Raw genomic sequence first — 8366 nt, 5'->3', positions numbered from 1 at the left:
AAATGTAATCCACCATTTTAATAAAGCCAAAAGTAAGAATCACACGATCATTTCTATACATGCAGAAAAAGATTTTGATAAGGTCCAACATGCATTTATGATAAATTTTACAGAAAATTGGAATAGATGGTGTTTACCTCAACATAATAAAGGCCATCTATGACAAACCAACAGCCAGTATTATACTAAATGGCCAAAAATTGAAGGCCTTGACTTTAAAATCAGGCACAACACAAGGATGTTCTTTATCACCACTTCTATTTAATAACGTACTAGACATACTAGCCAGAGCAATTCAGACAAGAGAGAGAAATAAAAGGGGGAAAGATAGGAAAAGAAGAAGTTAAATTATTATTTTGAGGTAACATGACACTCTATATAGAAGATCCCCAAAACTCCATTGAAAGATTATTAGATATAATAAATAAATTCAGTAATGTAGCTGAATACACAATCAATATTCAAAAATCAATAGAATTACTATACGTTAACAACAAAATCACAGTGAAATTAAAGAAGCCACACCCTTTACACTAGCAACCAAAAAAATGAAATATTTAGGAATCACTCTCACAAAAGAAGTGAAAGACCTAAACAGGGAAAATTATAATACACTGAAAAAAGAAATTGAAGAGGATCTCAGAAAATGCAAAGACATCCTTTCCTCATGGGTAGGAAAATAAATATCGTTAAAATGGCCACTCTCCCAAAACTCTTATACAGATTCAAAGCAATCCCAATAAAAATACCATCAACATACCTCTTGGATCTAGAGAAATCACTCCTAAAATTCATCTAGAACCAGAAGAGACCTAGAATAGCAACAACAGTTTTAAGCAACAAAGGCAAGGCAGGAGGCATCACAGTCCTTGACTTGAAGTTATGCTACAAAGCAACCGTAGTAAAATCAACATGGTACTGGAACCAAAGCAGAGCTGAAGATCAATGGAATAGATTAGAAGATACAACCACAAGCAGAAACACACTCAACCACCTTATTTTTGATAAAGTGGCCAAACATGTTTACTGGAAGAATGACAGTCTCTTTAATAAATGGTGCTGGAAAAACTGGCTCTCCATATGCCAAAAGCTAAAACTAGACCCATGCCTATCACCATGTACTAAATGAAAACCTAAATGGATCAAAGACCTGAATATTAAAACAGAAACAGTAAATCTATTGGAAATCAAATTGGGTAAAAATCTTGAAGTCATAGTGGTAGGTAGAGAATTCATCAACAGGACTCCAACTGCATGGAAAATATTTCCCAGAAGCAATAACTGGGATCACTTCTTATTAAAAATCTTCTGCATGTGAAAAGAAATCTCCAGAATAGTGAAAAGAAAACCCACCAACGGGGAAAAAATCTTAGTGAGCTCTCCCTCAGACAAAGGACTTCTTTCTAAAACATATACAGAATTTTAAAAAATCAGACCCCAAAATTAAAAGATCCAGTCCAAAAATGGGCATCTGAGATGAATATACACCTCTCAGATTTAGAAATACAAATGGCAAATAAATACATCAAAAAATGTTCATAATCATTACTCACTAGAGAAATGCAAATTAAAACCACACTGAGGTTCCATCTCACTCCTGAAAGAATGGCCTGGATCAAATAAACCAACAACAACAAATGCTGGAGAGGCTGTGGGGAAAAGGGACTCTCCTGCACTGTTTGTGAGAGTTTAGACTGGTGCAACCATTGTGGAGATCAGTCTGGAGATTTTTCAAAAAGCTGGGATTGCGAGTCCCATTTGTTCCAGCTATTCTACTTCTAGGCATATTCCCTGAAGAACTGAAAGCATCAACCACAGTGATATATGTGCACCCATGTTTATAGCACCACAATTTGTAATAGCCAGATCTTGGAAACAAAGTGCCCATCAACTGAGGAATGGATTAAAAAGTTGTGGTATTTTTATACAATGGAGTATTACTCAGTTATAAAGAATGATCATACTGAGATATTTATAAATAAATGGACACAGCATGAGACATACTCATAAGTGAAATAAATCAAATTTACATGTATGAAAACCGAATAGTTTCCCTAGTATAAGAAATGATACAAATACATAAAATTATGTGGTAATCATGATTCCCAATTATATGGCTTTGAAGTCTTATCAAGTTTTCACTCATTAATTGGAATGGTTTTATTCTGGACTGTTTGATATTATTGTCCGTGATGATATGAACATCTATTTTGAAGAAAACAAGACATCATAGTAGCAAGTGCTGATTTAATATCATCTTTTTTTGAAGTCCCATCAGACTGTTGTTCTTCTGTCTCCATTGCTTTTATCATGTATCTTATTGGATTTATTATATGTGATAGTATACACAAAATTTTTTATAGACAGAGATAATAGAGAAACCGTTGTTCATTTTCTGCTAGCTGGTTCTAAATACCCTGTAATACTTTCATCCTCTTGAATGGTTTCACACTGTCTTGATATGTTTGATGCTGTAGTATACAAAGTGATTCTCAAATAATTCAAGGAAAGAAACACTATGGTAACTACTATAAAGTCGGGTTATCTTGTGGTCAAACACTATGTTGCTTAAATTGTTCAGTTCTGACCTGTGTTGCTAGGTTGTTATATTCTCTTTTACTTCAATCTCCCATTTTTAAAAAAAATTTTTTTATTATTTTTTTAATTAAGGGAAAATTTTTAAAACTTAGCAGGATATATTATAGTAACTTTTTGATTTCCTATTAACTTGATTTGAAGCCCGGTATTGCTCTCACCACCTTTTTTTGACTGATTTTACTCTAGTCTGTTATCTTTGATAGTATCAATTTGAGGGCATAGGCAACTACTTTGAAGACAATCAGATTCACTATGATGCCCGTTCTGGTGTGACCATTATCTCCTTTTGAAGTTCAGTAATGTCTCCAATGTTTAGGTTTTATTGGTTTTGTTCTTTACTGTTTTGTTCAATTTTGTTAAACCTGATGATACAGGCAATTCTTTTTAAGGTAGCAAGGGGCATTATAGTAACCATTGTTGAATACCTTGTATTCTGTTTTTACATCACATACTATGTCCATCTTTTTTTGTTGTTGTTGACCGACTCTACTTTGATTTGTCACATTTGGTTTTATTCTCTTCAAAAAAAAGTAATAAGAACTGTGGCAGTAATAAAATCGAAAATGTGTAAATGTTATTGTAAAAAAGAGAGGAAAAGAAAGTGCTGTAAGGATACAACTGCAAGTGTGTTTAGGTTTGTAAGATAGATGACCATCTTACTAAGTTTTTGTTGAATCATTGAACACAATTGTTTGCACTCTCACTGTTTGAATGTCCACTTTGTATACTATAATTTTGTAACTTGAACAACTATTTCTAAGATGACAATATGTAACCTATTAACTAGTGATTTATTGTTGTTTTATTGAAATTCTATATTAGTTGTACCCTTTTACTGTTTTGTTTTTTTCTTTAAATAAAATTTTTAAAAAAGGATTTAAAACCCACATTACTGCCACCACTGTGCTTAGACAGATTTTATTGTGTCCCAGTTTGCAAGTAGACAGGCTTGCATTAGATTTGAGGGCAGCTATGTCCAAAACATCAGGATATAGCACAGTAATCATCTTTAATTTACCATTATCTTAAATCTGGAGCCCTATTTGACTTATACTGTTTTATCATGATTGATCTTAGTTAAATCTGGTTGGTTTGATTGTCGTTTGGTATTGACAGATTTTATTCAAAACTGATATGATTGATAATATCAAGCCTGAGAGTATAGGCAACTACACTGAAGATGACAAGACTCTACGAAACACATTCTGGTTTGATAACTGCCTGTTTTTGAAGTTTTATACTATATAGAAAATTGTGTTTTTATTAACATTTTATGTACTGATATATTCAGTTATACTATGTCTGATGTTATAGCCAATTCTATTGAAGATAACAAGAGACAAAACAGGAACTATGCTAGAACTCCTTGTACGATCATCTTTTATGTCCTTTTCATTTCATGTGTTTATAGGAATGTGTTTTGTTTGGTCTAGCTTTGTTTTATTTCTCCCTGTAATATAGAAAGCATAAAAATATATGTTAAGACTCCTGTATGTGTAGAATCTACAAACAGTTTATGAGAACTGACCTTATGACACATGATGAGATGAACAGATACTTTGAAGAAAAAGAGACACTAAAATACCCCGTGCTGATCCTGGAGTGTCATAATGGGAAACCCAGGAATAGTATTATTCTTTGTTCAGAGTGATATTAGCCTGCTTGGGTTTGTTCAGTCTCAACATAATTGAATATATGGATAAATGCATGTATGTTTAAGTGTACAGGATTAATAACCATATTTCTAAGTTTTTGTTGGATAGTTGAACAGAACTGATTGCAGTCCGTTTGAATCCCCACTTTATATGCTCCACTTTAGTATCTTGAATAACTATTTGTAAGAGGACAATCTGTAATCATAACTGGTGATTTCTTACTGTTTATTTTTTTCTTTGAAAGTATGTATAATTTCTACTCATTTTCTGTTTGTTTAGTCTTTCTTTAAATAAAACTTAAAAAAAAGACACTGCAGTACCCAGTGCTGATCCCAGAGTGTCAGGGTGTGAACTCCAGCAATACTATTATTCTTTGTTCAGAATGACTTTAGCCTGCTTTAGTTTGTTTAATTTCAACATAAATGAAGATATGGATATCTGCATGTATGTTTAGGTGTATAGGACTGACAACCATATTGCTAAGTTTTTGTTGGATGATCAGAACCATTTGCAGTCTCGCTGTTTGAATTCCCACTTTATATGTTCCACTTTTGTATCTTGAACACCTATTTGTAAAAGGACAGTATATAAACATCAACTAGTGATTTCTTACTGTTTATTTTTTCTCTGAACGTATGTATTATTTCTACCCATTTTCTGTTTTGTTTCGTCTTTCTTTAAATAAAAATTTTTTTAAAACCCTGTTGTTTATAGGCACATGACTGTTTTTAGGGTTTCTGTTCTCCTTTAATTCCCTGTGTGTTGTTTACACCAGTACAATGCTGTGTTTCAAAGCAGACCTTTCTGTCATTCCTCTGTCAAAATGCGGGGTGTTTTCATCACATGCTTTCTTGAGATCTTGTAGGTTTCCACAGTGTAAACCTCACAAAAATGCTAGGGCCTCTCAGTGACTGAGTGCCCTTTAAATCAGTGTCTGGCTGGTCTACCCCAACTTTCCTCTGATTGACCAATTCACATTAGGCCTTTTCTACACCAGTAGTTGGTACTGGAGCTTTGATTCATGGATTTCTATTTTGGTCAGCGGTGTATCTCTCCCTCCAAATTTGAGGTTGCCATTTGACCTGTGGTTTCACTTCCTTTGTGAATACATGAAGAAATACTGATTTTCAAAATTATTCCTATTTTTATGGTTGTCTATATAGAATAGTGAGTCCTAGCAGGTTGCATATAGGACTATAAGTCAGAACACTTTATTTTTCTTTGTAGTAGATTTTGTGAATGTAATAAAACTTTATTGAAAATGATTAATAAAGGTAAGTACAAATTAAATGCATCATACATTAAATATTTCATAGGTATAAGCATTGCACTTCACACTGAACTGCAGAATGATACTTTTACTTGAGATATGACATCTTAAAATTATATTTATTCTTTGCTATGATTGGTGGTGCTATTTCCATATAGTTTGTGCTATATGTGCATTAAAATACATAAGGAGAAAACTGTTTATGTGCTTCAGGTATAAATTATAATTTAAAAAGTGAGGAATGAAATATTATGTATAATTTTGTATTTTAGTGTTCTGCATTTGTTCCCATAGATATGAATTTCTGTGATCCTTGTAGCATGATCATGAATCTATGATTTTATTATTTAAAGACATCATTATTGAAGTTACAGTAATATAGTCTATATTTACATAATATGGGGTCATGCATGTACTAAAGTTCTTTTACCATAAGTGTGATTTTATTTTTTATAATAAACTACGCGATTTCTAGTAGAACCCTCCAATTATGGTTATCCTTTTCCTTTGAATGCAGTTTGTCATATTATGAACTTTAGTCTCTTCCATCTTTTAAGATTATGTCTCTATATTTATCTTTCAGGTTTTAAAATATGTACCTATACGTGGCTTGTTTTTATTTTCCATCATAAAGAAAATTTTCATTCAGTGAGGAAATATTTCTGTTTTGTTGTTTTGTTTTGTTTTTTGGTACCCAGGTTAAAACTCATGGCATTGGACTTATCAGGCAAGTGCTTAAGCCTCTGAGCTAAATCCCCAGCCCTATTGATTCAGATATCCCTTAAAACATATTTTCTCCACCACTCACTTTTTTCTTTTTCTTCCCAAGAGCTCCACTTTTCACAGCATGCACAATGGATACAGATTTCCATGTGACTAATCGATTTCAAGCCAATCCATTTCAAGGATATTCTCATCATTGTGATGAAAAAAGTCACCTCTGTATATAATCCACTGAATAATCCTGAGATTGACTATTAAAAGAATTGTCCAGTCCTAATTGTTATACCATGCAAGAATTTCATATTTCATATTCTTTTTTCTGATATCTGAATTGAATGTTGTCGATTGCCTTTCAGTCCTGCTCTCCTGCAAGCTTTGACAGGCTGCATTTCCCTTTAATGTCAGGACAGTGTCTTCAGTTTAAATCTAACCTTCTCTTTGATCGAAGGATGGTTTAGGGGTGTCTTTATTTCCAAGGATTTGGTAGTTTTCCTATTATTGGTCTCTACTGAATCATTGCAACTGAACTGAATCATTGTTATGACATTGTACATGATTTCAGCTTCATAAGAGGCATCAAGACAATCAAGAATTAGCTAAAAATCACAATGGGCAGCATGCTACACCATGGGAACTCTGTTCATATACGCCTTACAGGCAGGGGAAAATAATGTACATGCTGATATTGTTAAATTGAGTATTCAGTAAGCTTCAATTGCTAGATGTTGGCGAGTTCTATAACCTTGCTGATTACCGGCCTTATTCTGTCCATTGTAAAGAAATAACTTTTGTGAGTTTTTATTTCTCCTAGATCTTTTTCATTCTGTATATTCATGCATGGACATTAGGAATTAATGGTACATAGGCATTAAAATTAATATATCGTATTTTATTTTCAAACAATTCAACTACTTACAAAACTGTACACTGTTTCTTCTTTATCTGGAATGCAATGTCCATGAAGATGGTATGATTACAAAAAGAGAAAAATGATTAACAATGCAAAATGCAAACAAGTTTACATACACAAATTTAAAATATCAAAACACTACCTTGAGAAATGTAGGTATATTTTAATGCCAAATTTTCATATGTACCAACGTTTAAATTAATGCTTGTGATTTTTTAAAGCTTCTAATTTTTTAGAAATGTGTCACACAAAAATACAGCACTTTTTATTTATTATTGGTACTTGAATAACACTCTAAATTAAACTGAAGTATTATTATGTGACAAAGTTATATTTGTATGACAAACATGAATACTTTGAAATAATGCTGTTTTAAAATGACAATTAAAATTCAGTTATCTGCTGTGTGTGTAAGTTTTTAAAATAGACTCGGATTTTTCAAGCTTTTCAGGCTTAGCCCAAAAGTATGCAAAAAGTTTAGAGAATATCTTGGCATTTTCACAACAATTCTCAGTTTCCATTACTGTATTGTTGTGGTGCACTAGCTACCGTTATCAGCTTTTTATGAAAATTCACAGATTACATAAGAGTTTACACTTCTTGTTGCACAGGCATATGAGTGGTGACAAGTGCATTATGTCCTCTACCTGCCATTCCAGCATCATATAGCCAGCTGCCGCTGCCCTCAGATAAGAGGAACCCTGAATCACCATCTTTTCTGTCCTCCTTCTAACCTGTGGCATATTCTGATTTTTTTCTTTTACTGTCTACAGCCTTACCTTATCCAGAAAAAATGCACAATATGTATATAAATCGTATAAACATTTGCTAAGAAACTATAAATCTTCTTGAGTCATCTTAGCAAATACATTACCAAACCTGATCTGATTCTAGAGAAAATGTTTCGCCACAATCCCAAGATAGCATAAAATTAAGGTGCTGAAAATATTTTAGGAAAAAATTCCACTATAAGAATACCATTACAAAGGTCAAAGTTTCCTTTCAGAAAGATGAATTCTCTGTTCCTGTACTGACAGTGATCTAGAGGGTCCTAAGTGAACATCTGATAAGAATCCAAACTATACATACGAAAATACAGGCTAAATTTTACATATGGTTTCATGTTAAAATGAACTATCCAGAATTGTTTCAATATGATGCATCCTTCCAGGTCAGGAAGAAAAACCAACTTGAGATAAATGAGGAGAGA

Source organism: Cavia porcellus, unplaced genomic scaffold (genome assembly GCF_034190915.1).
Source record: "Cavia porcellus strain 051 isolate PalLab524CR breed Dunkin Hartley unplaced genomic scaffold, mCavPor4.1 scaffold_38, whole genome shotgun sequence".
Lineage (NCBI taxonomy): Eukaryota > Metazoa > Chordata > Mammalia > Rodentia > Caviidae > Cavia > Cavia porcellus.
This window is presented reverse-complemented; position numbering follows the sequence as displayed.